At 44.3% G+C, this 15,103-nt stretch overlaps 1 protein-coding gene and 1 pseudogene across 9 annotated transcripts in view; both read right to left on the reverse strand.

Moving 5' to 3' along the window:
• The window catches only part of Rnf111 (ring finger protein 111), a 64,856-nt gene extending 62,372 nt beyond the window's left edge, over positions 1-2,484 (reverse strand). For all 9 annotated transcript variants that reach the window (XM_069995300.1, XM_069995292.1, XM_069995299.1 and 6 more), the window contains exon 1: positions 2,146-2,484. The gene's annotated coding sequence lies outside the window, so the exon portion shown is untranslated. The remainder of the gene's footprint in view (positions 1-2,145) is intronic.
• Positions 2,485-6,533: 4,049 nt separating this feature from the next.
• LOC138808846 (large ribosomal subunit protein uL16-like) overlaps positions 6,534-15,103 on the reverse strand; it is a 34,731-nt pseudogene continuing 26,161 nt past the window's right edge.

Here is a 15,103-nt window from a genome sequence, read left to right on the forward strand (position 1 = left end):
CCTATTTCTAATTAACTACCAGAAAACTGGAAGTGGCCCTGTAGCTCACAGTGAATTGAGCACTAGCCTTGAGTGAAAAAGCTCCAGATGCACCCAGACCCTGAATTCAAGCCCCACAATTTAAAAACTCAAAGACTCTAAGCCTTGGTGAAATGGTATGGATCTGCAGTCCCAAGCCTGCCAGGAGACAGAGGTAGGGGGATCACTTGAACTACAGAATTCACCGCCAGCTGGGTCAACAGATAACCCATCTAAACAAAAAAAACAACAACAACAACAAAAAATGACCAACACACATCAACCAATAGGATAAAGTGACAAGATATATCACTCCTGTATATCAAGGAAAGGCGTTCTAATTTTTGCTACAATATTATTCAGACAAATTCAAGGACTCTCTAATTCTTAAAATACTGGTGAGCCTGCAAGGAGCTGGTGACTCACGCCTGTGATCCTAGCTACTCTGGAGGCTGAGATCTGAGGATCTGTTCAAGCCATGCCCTTGACACTCTTAATCTTCAATAAACCACTCAGAAAGTAGGAAGTGGCTCTGTGGCTGAAGAGCACTAGCCTTGAGCTAAAGAGCTGAGGGACAGGGCCCAGGCCCAGAGTTTAAGCCTCACGACCGACCCCCCCCCCCCCAAAAAAGAAAAAATACTGGTGAACCACTTAGGTGACAAGCAAATGATCAGGAGAGCGATAAAAAGTCATTTGCCCAAAGTTAAATGTCCAGAAAAGTTTTTTTAAAAAAACAAAAAAACTCAAAGCTTAAAAGCAATTTAAGCTTCTTTGGAGCCAACTGGGCCTTCTTTCCATTCTCACAAACATTACTAAAGACTATTGTTTAACACTGAAACATTGTTTCTCTTGTCAGGTATACTTTATTTTAAAAAATAATAACAGAGTATCAAAATTGTCACTCACATTGAAGTAAACTCAGTACGGAAACGTCTCAAAAAATCCCATGATAACTTCCACAAGCAAACACACTCAGACACACACACACACAGACACACACACACACACAGGAAAAGGAAATGAAACCTCGGCTTTTTCCAAATCTACTTTTTTTTTTTTTAAGCTGAAGAGGGTCTCTGACCACAAGATTAAATAAAAGTTTGGATTCAAAGCTGCAAGAAATAGGGTGAAGTCTATGTCAAACTGGCCCCCGGTCACAGCCCTACGGAGCTCTCAATTAACACTGCGAATAAATCAATCAGGAAAAGCTCCCAACAATACAAAGGGTGACTACCCTCCCCCTCTCCCCTCCCCCCCCCACTACCAACCACCCATAAATTAAAACGAAGGCCCTCTATTTCCTAGTCATTTGGAAAACGTGAAAAACCTCACGAGCTGTCAAGATTCTTCCTGGAACCCAAGAAGGGTGGCCCGACCCTCCCTCTCGATTTCGGCACTATACCCGGACACCTATCCCCCACCCCTCCACCCCCCCCACCTCCCCTCTCCAGCAAGGGCCGGTGATAAATTATCGAGGCACAATAATGGGTGCAACCGAGCTTCTCTTAATGACCCGAGGAGCCCCCCCCCGTCCCCCGACCCCGGTGCAGAGCGGACGCGCCTCGGGGTTTCGGCTGTTCGGCGGACTCGGTTTCCTTGATCGCAGGAAGGGAGGGCGACTGCTGCCTCCCCGTGTGCACCGGGCGGGACTTGGCGCCCTCCGGGTGGCGGGTCCCGGGTTACCCGCAACGTTCCACGGTCGGGTTCGCGCTCCCACGACTCGGCCCCGGGTGCCGGGGACTCCGAGAGAGAGGCGGACCGGGGTGTGTGTGTGTGTGTGAAGGGAGGGGGGGGTCCCTTCCCTCTCTCCTTCCCTTCCCTCTCCCCCCCCTCTCTCCTTCCTGCCTTCCCCTCCCTTCCCTGGAGGCTGTGGGTGTGTCGGCGACCCGACGCCCGGGCTCCCACACAATGAGACGGCCCCCGGGACCCCCGCCGTTCCCCCCCCTCCCCACTCCCCCAGCCTCGCGGCCGTCCCCCCCCCCGCCCCTGCCCGCGTGCCCGCCCGCGCCGCCCCCCGCCCCGCGCGGCCGCGGCCCTTCCTCCCCCCCCTCCCCGCCCCACCCTCCCCCGGAGCGCGCACGCGCGGCCCGGCGCTCCCCTCCCCCCCCCACCGGTTTCCCCCCTCACCTCAATCATCAGCCGCCCCCTTTCCCGGGGTCCGGGGATCGCTGACCCGGGAAGGAGGACGGGGAGGGAGACTCGGGGGGCGGGCGGAGCGGACGTCGGAGCCGGGCGCCGCAGAGCCCGGCCTCACAGGCCCTCCAGTCACAGGACCGTCTGTCACCGCCACCGAACTGTACGTGCGGCGGCGCCGGGACACGGCCCCGATGACCCGGCCTGGGCTGCGAAATGCTTGGCTGGATCTCACTGGGCCTCCCCTCTCCGAAACCGGGGACGTCTCTGTGCTGCGCGCCCGGGGCACCTCGACACCATCGCCGCCGCCTCTGCCGCTCTTCTCCGGCCCCTGCCGCCGCCGCCGCCTAGCCAATCCCTCCCCTACGGCGAGCACGACACTTGCGCGTTTACGACACGCCGGAAAGCGAGGCCGCCATAGCTTTACGCCTCTAGGAACAACTGCTGGTTTCTGCGCTTGCGCAGATCTTGGAGGGTACTGGCCGCTCCGCCTCCTGGTTCCCGGACGCCCCCCTCCCCTCCCCGCCCCCCCATGCCCCCCTTTGTACTAGTTTTTCCATTCGGGCGGCGTTACAAAGCTCGTTTATCTCATTTTCTTTGGTGATGATGGGCGTCCTCTCTAGGCATAATTCTGACTGCATTTTGGTTAATTTTTTTTTCCCCTTGGCTAAAAATTACAACTGCAGAACTACTGCTTATACTTAGGGTGCACTTAGAAACATGATGCTGGTGCCACAAATTACATCCCAATGACAGGATCGCGACATTTCACTGTGAGGCTGAATTTGCTTCCGGAATCAGGCGAAAATAGTTACTCTTGAGTGTGATCTTAATTTTTTATTTTTAAAAATTCCGTAGATCACAAACGGTTCCTCATCAGGACTGGGAGGAGGCGCGAGCGGGCACGGGCTTCAGAGTCCCTGTGACCGTCTTTCTTTCAAAAGCCCGCGACGTCGCTGAGCTGCTGCCTGTTTTGTATATCTCCATCTCCTGTTTTGTAAAACATGGTTTTGCTGGAAAGGGGCTCTTGTGAGATTAAATGAGGCAGTTTATATAAATCTCCAAACGTTAACTTACCAAGCGGGTGTTAGATAAATATCTGTCCTGTGTCAATTTTTTCTTTATCTTTTGTTAACTTATGATCTTCAAATTATTTAGAAGAAACAGTATTGTAAGAACTTTGGACCAGGATTTACTTCAACCCTTCTTACACCCTCACCTGGACTCTACCCCCATGGTTTTAGCTTAAGGCCTCACGACTTCTCAAACCAGTATTTCCATCCCTAAACCTTGTTTGTTTGTTTATTTTTCCTGGAGGTTTTGACCTCCAGGAGGTCAAAACACCAGCCTCGTCTGCCAACTGAATACTTGAAATGTGACTAATACAAACTGAAAATTGTTTTAGGCCGAACATATACATACACTTCCTAAAAGTTTTAAATGTTCGTTAGTTGATAAGACCATATTTCGAATGTATTGGCTTATTCGTAGTTCTTGAGATGATTCCCACTCATCCCCATAGGACATTTGACAATATCTACAGTGATTTTATGTTGTCATGATTCAGGAAGGATAGGACATCAATTGGGTAGAAGCCAAAGGTTCTGTTTAATGCCCTACAGGCACAGAAGAGCCTCCAGAACAAAAGATTTCTCTGGTCCAAAATATTTTTGTTTGTGTGGTTGTTTATATATTAAGGTTATGGGTTTTCCTTGACATGGCCTCATATATTCCAGACAAGTGCTCTATTAAGCTATATTCTCAGCCCTGTTCCAAAATGTTTGAGTTCAGAAATCCTACTTAAATAAAATAAAGTTCATATCACTTTATTTTTTTAATGTGGTTACTAGAAAATGTGAAAGTAGGGCTGGGAAGGTGGCTCAGTGGTAGAGCACTTGCCTTGCATGTATGAGGCCCTGGGTTCGATTCCTCAGCACCATATAAGCAAAAAGAAAAAAAGCTGGAAGTGGCACTGTGACTCAAGTGGTAGAGCACTAGCCTTGAGCTGAAGAGCTGAGGGACAGTGCCCAGGCCCAGAGTTCAGGCCCCACGACCGGACCCCCCCCCAAAAAATGTGAAAGTACATTTTATATCCTACTCGATACTAGCACCTCTTCTACATTGTATCCAAAATAAATAATGTAGACTTCTATAAGACTGTTTTTCTCTAATTTCATATTTTTTATTTTATTGTAAATATGCTGTACAAAGGGGTTACAGTTACATGTGTAAGGTAATGAGTACATTTCTTGTTGAACATTGTTACCTCCTCCTTTGTTTTTCTCCTACAATCCCTTCCCTCCCCCACAACATTTCATATATTTTAATTATAGTTTTATTATTGGTAAGTAATTGTACAAAGAGGTTACAATTCACCATGTTAGTTTATGAATACAATGCGTAATTACTGATCTTGAAATCCAGAATTCTAAAGTGTTCACCTCTGCTAAAAATAAGAAAACATCCAAGTTTCTGGTCATTAAAAAGTTAAACCAGGGGGCTGGGAAGGTGGTTCAACGGGAGAGTGCTTGCCTTGCATGCATGAGGCCCTGGGTTCGATTCCTCAGCACCACATAAACAGAAATGGCCAGAAGTGGCACTGTGGCTCAAGTGGTAGAGCATGAGCCTTGAAGAGCTCAGGGACAGTGTGCAGGCCCAGAGTTCAAGCTCCATGACCGAAAAAAACAAAACAAAAAATGAGTTAAGGGCTGGGAAGGTGGCTCAGTGGTAGAGTGCTTGCCTTGCATGCATGAGGCCCTGGGTTCAATTCCTCAGCACCACATAAGCAAAAAAGAAAAAAGCCGGGAATGGGGGGGGAGGGGGGAGGCTGGGAAGGGATGTGAAGGGTAAACAAAGGAGGAGGCTGCAATGCTTGGTAAGAAATGTACGCATTATCCTGCCCATGTAATTGTAACTCCTCTGTACAGTATGTTCACAAATAAAATTAAATTAAATTTTAAAAAAAGCTGGAAGTGGTGCTGTGGCTCAAAGTGGTAGAATGCTAGCCTTGAGCTGAAGAGCTGAGGGACAGCGCCCAGGCCCAGAGTTCAGGCTCCATGACCAGACCCCTCCCCTCAAAAAAAATGGAGTTGAAAGCATGGGTCAGTTGGTAGAGTGACAGCCAATGAGCAAAGCAAAGCATCAGGTACTGAGTTTGAGTCCCAGGTTCAGAACAACAACAAAAAAAAAAGGTTAAACTGGATATTGGGGCTGGAAGGTGGCTCAGTGGTCGAGTGCTTGTCTTGCATCCATGAAGCCCTGGGTTCGATTCCTCAGTACCACATAAACAGAAAAAGGTGGAAATGGTGCCGTGGCTCAAGTGATATAGAGTGCTAGCCTTGAATTTAAGAACTAAGGGACAGCACCCAGTCCAGAGTTCAAATCCCATGACTGACAAAAAAAACAAAACAAAAACTGTATAATCTCCAAAGTCTCAGCATTCTAACATTTTGTGTTTTTCATGAGATCTAGTTAGATTTATGAGAACCCTGTAAATAGGACAGTCTCAGGTGTCATTGACATACTGGTTAATTTCTTACAAATTCAGAACAGGAAGATGCTTCTATGCATTTGTATGTAATGATTCACAGATCATGCAACGTTTTCCAAAAACCATTAAAAGATTCACTAAACTACCTTAGTGCTCATTTAAATGAATTAAGTGTATCTTGACTGTGATTCTGGGTTACAGCATTACAGAGAAGGTGCTTAGTTTAAAGCCAAGCACTGATGGTTTACTTGTAATCCTAGCTACTCAGGAGGCTGAAATCTGGGGATTCAGGTTTTAAAGTCAACCTAGGGAAACAAATGATCTCCAATTAACCAGCAAAAAACTGGAGCTGGAGGTATGGCTTCAGTGGTAGAGTGCCAGTCATGAGGGAAGAAAAAAATGCTAGGTTTAAAGCTTACACAGTACTTTTAAAAGACTGATATATTTGGGGACTATTTGAAAGCAAGGATGTAGAAGATGGTGAAAGAGAATGAAATAAAACTTCCTGGATACTAGAAGGTGACCTAAATTTTTTTTTGAATACTTGATACTTCTGGTAAAACTTTAAATTTTGGTTGTTTCTGTTTGCTTGCTTGCTCATTTATTTTAAGGTCTAGGAACGTAACACAGGACCTAAGCATATTAGGAAAGTGCCCTACCACTAAGGTATACTCTCCAGTCTTATTTTTAATTTTTTATAGTCACTATTAATATTTCAGAAGTCTGGATTAGAGATTTTTTTTAACCAATGTCATTTATTTGAAATTTTAGTTGATTTTTTTCTTTTTACACAGTGCAAGAGTAATTGGTAAGCATGATTAAGGTGATTAAGGAGGTAAGGCAGGGATGTCATCATAGGGGGTACAGGTCCCCATGAGTTCAAGCTAGTCACTTACAAGGAGGACTCACCATGTGGGATATATCAGCTGCCACAGCGATTAAAGATGAGGTGCTTTTCAGCATCTGGGTCTTCGAACTCATCAGCACTGAATTGGGTAAAAACCCCTCTTCTTTAAGATGTAGATCTTCTGATGGCCAGCCAACATGACCCTGGCTTTGCGTAAGGCCTAGATCATGTGCTCTTTAGGCTGCGGGTTGATGTGGATGGACATGACTACAGGGCCAATGTGAACCCTTGGCATGGCATGATGCCCTGCGGCTTCCCAAAGGCACCTGCATACCTGTTTAGAGATTGTCAGTCTCAGCACAGGACAGCATCTTGTTAATACAAATGACATGGAGAGGATGGAGCCTCACTGGAATAAGAAAGCCATCTTTGCCATAACTTTTTGGCACAAAATGGATGGCCTTCAAGGTGTTGTTTGTTATAGGATCGCTGCTCATATTCATCTGACACTATGGGACGACAAAGTGGGAAATCATCTACCTTTACTTGCTTCTGTACCAATCAAACATGGGATCTTGGCCTCGGGGATGCCCCGAGAAGAAGGTAGAGCCAGGGATTAACACAGACACCCCAATTTTCAGTGGCCTGCTGAAGGAAAAGCTTAGTTGGTTTTGAGGCTTGAACTCAGGGCCTGGGCATTGTCCCTGAACCCTTTTGTTCTAGGCTGGCCCTATACCTCTTTGATCCACAGCGCCACTACCAGTTTTCTGGTGGTTCATTGGAGAGAAGAGTCTCACAGACTTTCCTGTCCCAGTGCTGGCTTTGACCCAAGATCCTCAGATCTCAGCCTCCTGAGTAGCTAGGATTACAGGAGTGAACCACCAGCCTGGCACTTAGTTGACTTTCATCAATTGGTTGTTGTTGATGATTTCCAAACTCTGAAACCTTATTCATTGAAATTGTACAGATAAATTACCACCTTTCCATTCTGAACCCTACTATCCAGTTTAGGATTGAGTTAAACTAGGAAATAGTGCCACCTACTGAAGCAAAATTATTTAAATATCTCAACATTAAATTGATATTTTTTTCCCAGATTCCTCCCCCTGAGGGAAAAAAAGAGAAAAACATTTAAAGACAAGAGGCTCTTCTTACAGCAAATGCTTTTTTTTTATTTAGCTAAATTTTCCCTTACAGTGAGAGATAACAGACTGTCACTGTTTTTCAGTCCTACCCAACACCACTCTGACAAATGATAAAGGAATTAAAGAGATACAAGCCAGGTCCCCATGGCTCACACCTATAATCCTGGCTACACAGGAGTCTGAGATCTGAGGATCATGGTTCAAAACCAGTCCCAGTAGAAAAGTCCCTATGAGACTCTTTTGTTGTTTGTTTTGGTCAGTCATGGGGCCTGAACTCTGGGCCTGGGTGCTGTTCCTCAGCTCTACAGCTCACCGCTAGCATTCTACCACTTGAGCCACAGCACCACTTCCAGCTTTTTCTGCTTAAGTGGTGCTGAGGAATCGAACCCAGGGCCTCATGTATCCAAGACAAGCAATCTACCGTTGAGCCACCTTCCCGGCCCCACTATGAGACTCTTATTTCAAAACCCAGAATTAGAGCTATGGCTCAGTCATAGAGTGCTAGCCTTGAGCAAAAGGGCTCAGTGAGGGACCCCAGGCCCTGAGTTCAAATCCCGCAACTGACAGAGTGGGAGTTGAAGGGAGAGAGACTCAAGTAACAAAGAAATAGGAGTAGGTTTCAGTAAACAAACTATTCTAAAACATCTGGAAGACAAAAATTAAGAGACTTTTCCACTTCAGTTTGTAGAGTGGAAAGAAAAAAGCCAAATCCTATACTCCAGTCAGAAGGGGCTGAGCCTGGGCTAATGGAGCCAGCTATATTAATGAACAGGAGGCTCCTGTGAGCAAGCTGCACCTGAACCAATGGGTGAGCAGAATCAATGAGCAAGGTGCACCAATGAGCGAAAAGCTATGCCTTGCAGAATCCAAGAGAGGCCAGGGAGTCGGGAGGACAAGAATAAAAAGGTAGAAATGGAAAAGAAGAATTATAAGTTCCTGTGTGGCAAAGACACACCTCCCCACATGTCTTTGCCACATGAAAGTGGCATCTAGGCCTTTAAGTACTGGATAAAAGCAGTGGCAAGGAGTGCTGCAAAGATTTGAACTACTTGAGAAGAACTAGAGTAGCTGGAATGACAAGTTGCATTTGACTCCGTGTAGGCCCCACCTGCCCATACCTGCCCAGCAGTAGGCAGCACCCCCATTTATGCAGACTCCACACTCAATTTTCATGCTACTTCATATATATATATGTATACATATGCACACACACACACACACAGACAGAGACAGAGAGAGAAAGAACGCAAGTCCTGAGGCCTGGGCACTGTCCTCTCTGCTCAATGCTAGTGCTCCACCACTTGAGCCACAGTGACACCTCTCCCTTTTTCTGTTTATGTGGTACTGAGGAATTGAACCCAGGGATTCATGCTTGCGAGGCAATCATTCTACCACTAAGCCCCATTCCCAGCCACGTATGTGTGTGTGTATGTATATATGTATATATTATTATTATTATTATTATTATGGTGGTACCAGGGTTGGAACTCATGGTCTCAAACTTGCTAGGCAGGTGCACTACCACATGACTCATGCTCCTAATCCTTTCCTTTAGTTGTTGTTGGTGGTGATGATGATGGTGGTGGTGGTGGTGGGTTTTTTGGTTGTTCTTTTGGAGGATTTTGTATGTTTTATACTCAGGAAGCTGAAGCAAGAGGAACACAAGTTCAAGTCCAGCCTCATTTGAATTTAGACTGTCTATGAACAAACAAATTAATATCTCTTTCTCTTATTAGCACTTGTTTTTGTCTTTTGTTAGTAAAGAGAAGGTCTTGCTATGTTCCCCAGACTGGCTTTGAACGCTGGGTGGGCATGAGTAATCCTCCTGCTCTAGCCTCCTAAGTAGCTGTGCAACATCCACCATGCCCATGCCCATGCCTGTGTGTGTGTGTGTGTGTGTGTGTGTGTGTGTGTGTGTGTGTGTGTGTGTGTGCGTAGTTAGAGATAAGAGTCTCACAGGCTTTCCTGCCTGAGCTGGCTTCAAACTTGATCCTCAGATCTCAGCTTCCTGAATAGCTATCATTAAAGTGTGTTCTAGCCGGGTGCCTAGCTCCTAGCTCCTAAGGAGGCTGAGATCCGAGGATTGCGGTTCAAAGCCAGCCCGGGCAGGAAAGTCTGAGAAACTCTTATCTCCAATAAAACCACTAGAAAACCGGAAGTGGCACTGGGACTCAAGCGATAGAGTGTTCTCCTTGAGCTAAAGAGCACAGGAACAGCACCCAAGCCCAGAGTTCAAGCCCCACGACCAACAAAAATTAATTAATTAATTAATTAATTAATAATAAAGTGTGCTCCACCAGCACCAAGTCCAGCTTGTCTTTTTGAGTATAGCCATCCAGCAAGTGTGAAGCAGAAACATCATACTTTAGTATTATAATTTCAAAGATTATCACCATCCTTTCTATGTATTGAAACCTGATATTGCCTTTATTAGTCTCCTAGGCAAGAACCTATAAATGGCTTAACATTTCCCACATATATACCCTCACAAATACCCCATTAGTCCTGCAACATTTAATCCCACAAGACATTATTCTGGCTCTGCAGGTTCCCTACCCGTCCACATGATTTAGATTTAACCACATAATTATCATTTTCTTTCTTTGAATCTTTAATGTTTAATGAAGGTTTTATCTTAGGCTCATCTAAGCTACACATAATTAGCATTTTCTCTGATTTCTCTTGTTTTCTTGCATCTCTGATCTTTTTTGCAAGATTGCTTTATTTCTGCATGATGAACAACTCACAAACTATCCTTTTCTTTTAATGGTTATATGCGGTTGGCGATCTCTCTCTTCCTTTTTCCTTGAACATGTATTCACTTGTCTTCACTACTGAAACATTTCTAGAGCAGATGTTTCTTCCTCATGATACATTGGAGGTACAATTTCACAGACTTTTTTTTTTTTTCTAGTCAGTCATGAGGCCTGAACTCTGGGCCTGGACACTGGACCTCAGCTCTTCAGATCAAGGCTAGCACTCTACCACTTGAGCCACTTCCAGCTTTTTCTGCTTATGTGGTGCTGAGGAATTGAACCCAGGGCCTCATGCATGCAAGACAAGCACTCTACCACTGAGCCACCTTCCCGGTCTGGGACTTTTTTTTTCTTTTTCTTTTTTGCCAGTCCACCTTCCCGGTCTGGGACTTTCTTTTTCTTTTTCTTTTTTGCCAGTCTTGGGGCTTGAACTCAGGGCCTGGGCACTGCCCCTGAGCTTCTTTTACTCAAAGCTGGCACTCAACCACTTAAACCACAGTCCACCTCCAGCTTTTTCTGTTTATATGGTACTGAGGAATTGAACCCAGGGCTTCATGCATGCTAGGCAAGCACTCTACCACTAAGCCACATCCCCAGACCAATTTCATTGACTTTTGAAGGCACTGTTGTCACTGAACTCCAAAGTTAATTTCATTGTAGCTCCTTCAAAGGAAACATCTTTTTTTTCCTGGCAACTTTCTTTTCTTTGTCTTAATTTGCTATATATTATGTATTATGTATGTTCCACTAGGGCTTGAACTTGTGCTCTTACATTTTTCAGCTAAAAACTTTCATTTGAACCAAGTTTCAACTTTGTTTTTTTTGTTGTTGTTGTTGTTTGTTTTTGCTGATAAATTGGAGAAGAGTCTGCCTGTGCTGCCTTCAAACCTTAATCCTCAAATTTCAACCTTTCATGTAGTTAAGATTACAGATTGAGCCACTGGTGCCAGGCTGAGGTTCTATTTTGATTTACCTACTTGCCTATTTCATTTTTTTTTGTTGTTGGTCAGTCATGGGGCTTGAACTCTGGGCCCCCTGAGCTCTTCAGTTCAAGGCAATTGCTCTACCACTTGAGCCACAGTGCCACTTCTGGTTTTCAATAGTTAATTGGAGATAAGAGTCTCTTGGACTTTCCTGCCTGGGTTGGCTTTGAACCGTGACCCTCAGATCTCAGCCTCCTGAGTAGCTCAGATTATAGGTGTGAGCCACCAGTGACAGATGAGCCATTCTTTTTTTTTTTTTTTTGGGTCTGGTCATGGGGCCTGAACTCTGGGCTTGGGCGCTGTCCCTCAGCTCTTCAGCTCAAGGCTAGTGCTCTACCACTTGAGCCACAGCGCCACTTCCGGCTTTTTTCTTTTTGCTTATATGGTGCTGAGGAATCGAACCCAGGGCCTTGAGCATGCAAGGCAAGCGCTCTACCACTGAGCCACCTTCCCAGCCCCGAGTCACTCATTTTTATTAATTCAACTTGAATTTTGTAAAGCTTCTTTAAACAGTGGACTATTGAGCTTGCCTCTTCAAAATTTGGCCCTACCTTCATTCTTTCTCTACCCTACCAAACAACAACAACAACAACAAACCCTCTACTTAATCATGTTGGATCTTCTTTCTGCATGTGGTACATGTATTACTGTTTTTGTGTGTGTTTGTGAGTGTGTGTGTGCACACGCACATGCATGTGTGCTTTGCTAGAATTGAACCTGGGGCCTCAAACATGCTAAGCAAACTGTGAGCTACAGCTCCAGCCCCAATATTCCTACTTTTAACTCCCTCCTCATTACATCTAGACAGTTTCTTTTGAGTTTTATTCCAGACACCAAAGTTTTCTCTCCAGCTATGACTAATCTAGAATTTTTTTATGATGTTAAATGTTAACATATTAATTGTTTTTATAAAGTCTGTGTCTGGTAACTCTACTTCCTGGACTCCTGTGCTATTTGCTTTTTCCCCATTGATTCTCACTTGTGGTTGCTTGTCTCTTTGTGTGTCTCTTTATCTTTAACTGAGTTCAGGATATGGTGCTTGAGATGATATTTACAGTCATAATCTGTAATGAGGTTAACTTCCTTCTCCAAGGATTCTGGCTTCTATCTAACAGTAGAACAATGGTAAACAGTGCAAGGCCTAGGTGTGTGGTTTCCAGAGCAACCATGTGCTATGAGGGAAGAAAGCAGCCCACACTCTTTCTTTCAGAGGACAGATCTTCCCCCATCCCTCCCAAAGTTCACTGCGTTGCCATCCTTGTGGACCAACTATCATTCCTTCAGCCAGACCAGAAAGGCTTGTAAATGTAGCTTAATGTCCCATTGCCTCCTCAGGACTGATACCTAATCCAGGACAAATATGCTCCTCATGGCTTCCTTCTGGCTGTGGTCCTAGGCACATGCCCTGCCTTCTAATTCTTCATCAAATTGCTACCTGTTTTATGACTTCAAATATTCATATGTCATTATCTGGATTTCTTTAGTTATGTCCAATAGGAAGGCAAGAAAAAATGATCTCCCTGCATGTTTTAATTACAGACCTTCTGCCTGTATTGTCTCTTCCTAATTGTGTATGCTACTTCATCTATGCGTTGATCTCTCAGAATTGTTAACTGATAAAATTAGACATTACAGGTATTCTTAGCCAAAAGGCTGAGAAGTGACAACATGTTCTAGTTTTGGTAAGATCTCTCTTTTAAACACCAGATATGTATGTTCAACTACCTATTTAGTCTCCAGTTGGATGTCTCATAGGAACTCCAGGCCCAAGAGGTATAGAATCATATTTATATCTATGTGTCACTCGAGCCCTATATCTGATGGTCAATGTTATTTCCAGCATTTTATTTCTTTCTCTAACCCATAGTGGGGGAAAAGAATATTCTAAAATTTTCATCATATTAGATTTATGGAAAAAGAATCAGAGTATGAGAAATTTCCCCAAAGTCAAAAGTCAGAATTTTAAAAATCTAGGTTTAGATTTTAGTGTCCTGCTAATATGGAATAAAACCAGCACATCATTGTCCACTTCAAAAACTTGAAAATCACCCAAAATATTAGGAACAATAGTTTCCAGATACTGGAGAGCAGGCAGCATGAATCTATGCTGCTGAGAAAAGAGAAAGAGGAGAAGCAAGTCTTCAAATGTTCCACACCACAGCTGAAGAGTATCTAGGCTGCTGCAGAGAAGGAAATAAACCAAAATCATTGCATGGAGTCCATAAGATAGAGGATCCAGAGGTGCCCAGGATGCTGCAGGGTATATACAACCTGAGATCAGTTAGCTACACAGGGAGGAGAGGAAGTTCACAAGAATTGCAGAGGTGCCCCTTAAGTCTGTGACTAGGGACTGATCTCCACATACAGATGAGCAAACTATTGAGGATAAGGAAAGTCATCAGGTAAGAAGAGGCAAAGCATTTCCAGAGCTCACACAATGCTGTAATAGAATTATTACCTACAGGAGAAGACCTGTGAACATGTGGGTGCATGGGGCCAAGTCATGAAAAAGGTACCTCATTGATGGGGACAACTTAGGCCTGCTGGATACATTCTCACAAAGCTTAAAAGCAAGCCTCAAAGAGGCCAAGTTTACTCCAAGTACCTTAGTGAGGTTCCAGAATAAAGCCCTAACAAATGGACCATTACACATAATCCATCTTCCAGGAATGAAAAATTCAGTCTCTGTGGTCCAAACAAGATGGCTAGGCTCACAGAGGTGTGGGAAAACAAAGCCATAACTGGGGAGAAAAACAATCAATAGAAAAAAATCAAGAGAGAACACAGATGATATAATCAACAGACAAGGCTGCTGAAAGTTGCTTTAAATATATGTCATTTAATCAAGAAAATATTGGAAGGGTTGAGGTGTAGCATTAACTGTAAAACACCCCCTGGTACACTAGACTAGTACTACTGGGTAAAAGAATCGCAAACTGAAAAATAAAACTTTAGAAATTATCCCTGTTGTGCTAGGCAGGAAGGACACAAAAACAGGAGGTTATGGTTCAAGGTTGGACTATGAAAGAGAAAAGAATAGAAAATAAAAGAAAGGGTAAGGGAAAGAAATAAAAGAGAAGGGACAAAAAAGAAGAAAAAGGAAAAATTAACAAGTCCTTATATTAAAAAAAAAATAAGCCCAGGGATTGGAGGCATGGGTCATTGGTAGAGTGCCAGGGCCACTGCAAGGTCCTGAGTTCAAACTTTAGTACTTTAAAACAAACAAACAAAAACAGTGGAGTGTGGTGGTGTATATGTTGGACCTATCATATTCCAAGGGACCTCTGGGTAAAAATAAGACCATATCTGAAAAAAAAAAAACTAAAACAAAAAGAGTTAGGGTACCTGCCCTCAGGCAGATGATCATCAATTCAAACTCCAGTACTGCAATAAAGGAAGGGAAGAAGGAAGAAAGGAAGGGAGGGAGGGAGGGAGAGGGAGGGAGGAAGAAGGAAAAAAATGCTTCAGTAAACAGAAAATGATACCGGATGGAAATTTGGATATACATAAGGAGATGAAGAGCATCAGATATAGGAAATAGGGAATTAGGAAGAATTTATATTCTCCTTTTATTTCTTTAAAAGATGATTTACAAGCTAGGCGCTGGTGGCTCACACCTGTATCCAAGCTACTAAGGAGCTGAGATCTGAGAATTGGCAGTTCAAAGCCAGCCCAGGAAGTAAAGTCCATAAGATTTGTGTGTGTGTGTGTGTGTGTGTGTGTGTGAAAAT

The sequence above is a fragment of the Dipodomys merriami genome, unplaced genomic scaffold, assembly GCF_024711535.1.
Source record: "Dipodomys merriami isolate MVZ:Mamm:240054 unplaced genomic scaffold, mDipMer1.0.p SCAF_48, whole genome shotgun sequence".
Taxonomy (NCBI): Eukaryota; Metazoa; Chordata; class Mammalia; order Rodentia; family Heteromyidae; genus Dipodomys; species Dipodomys merriami.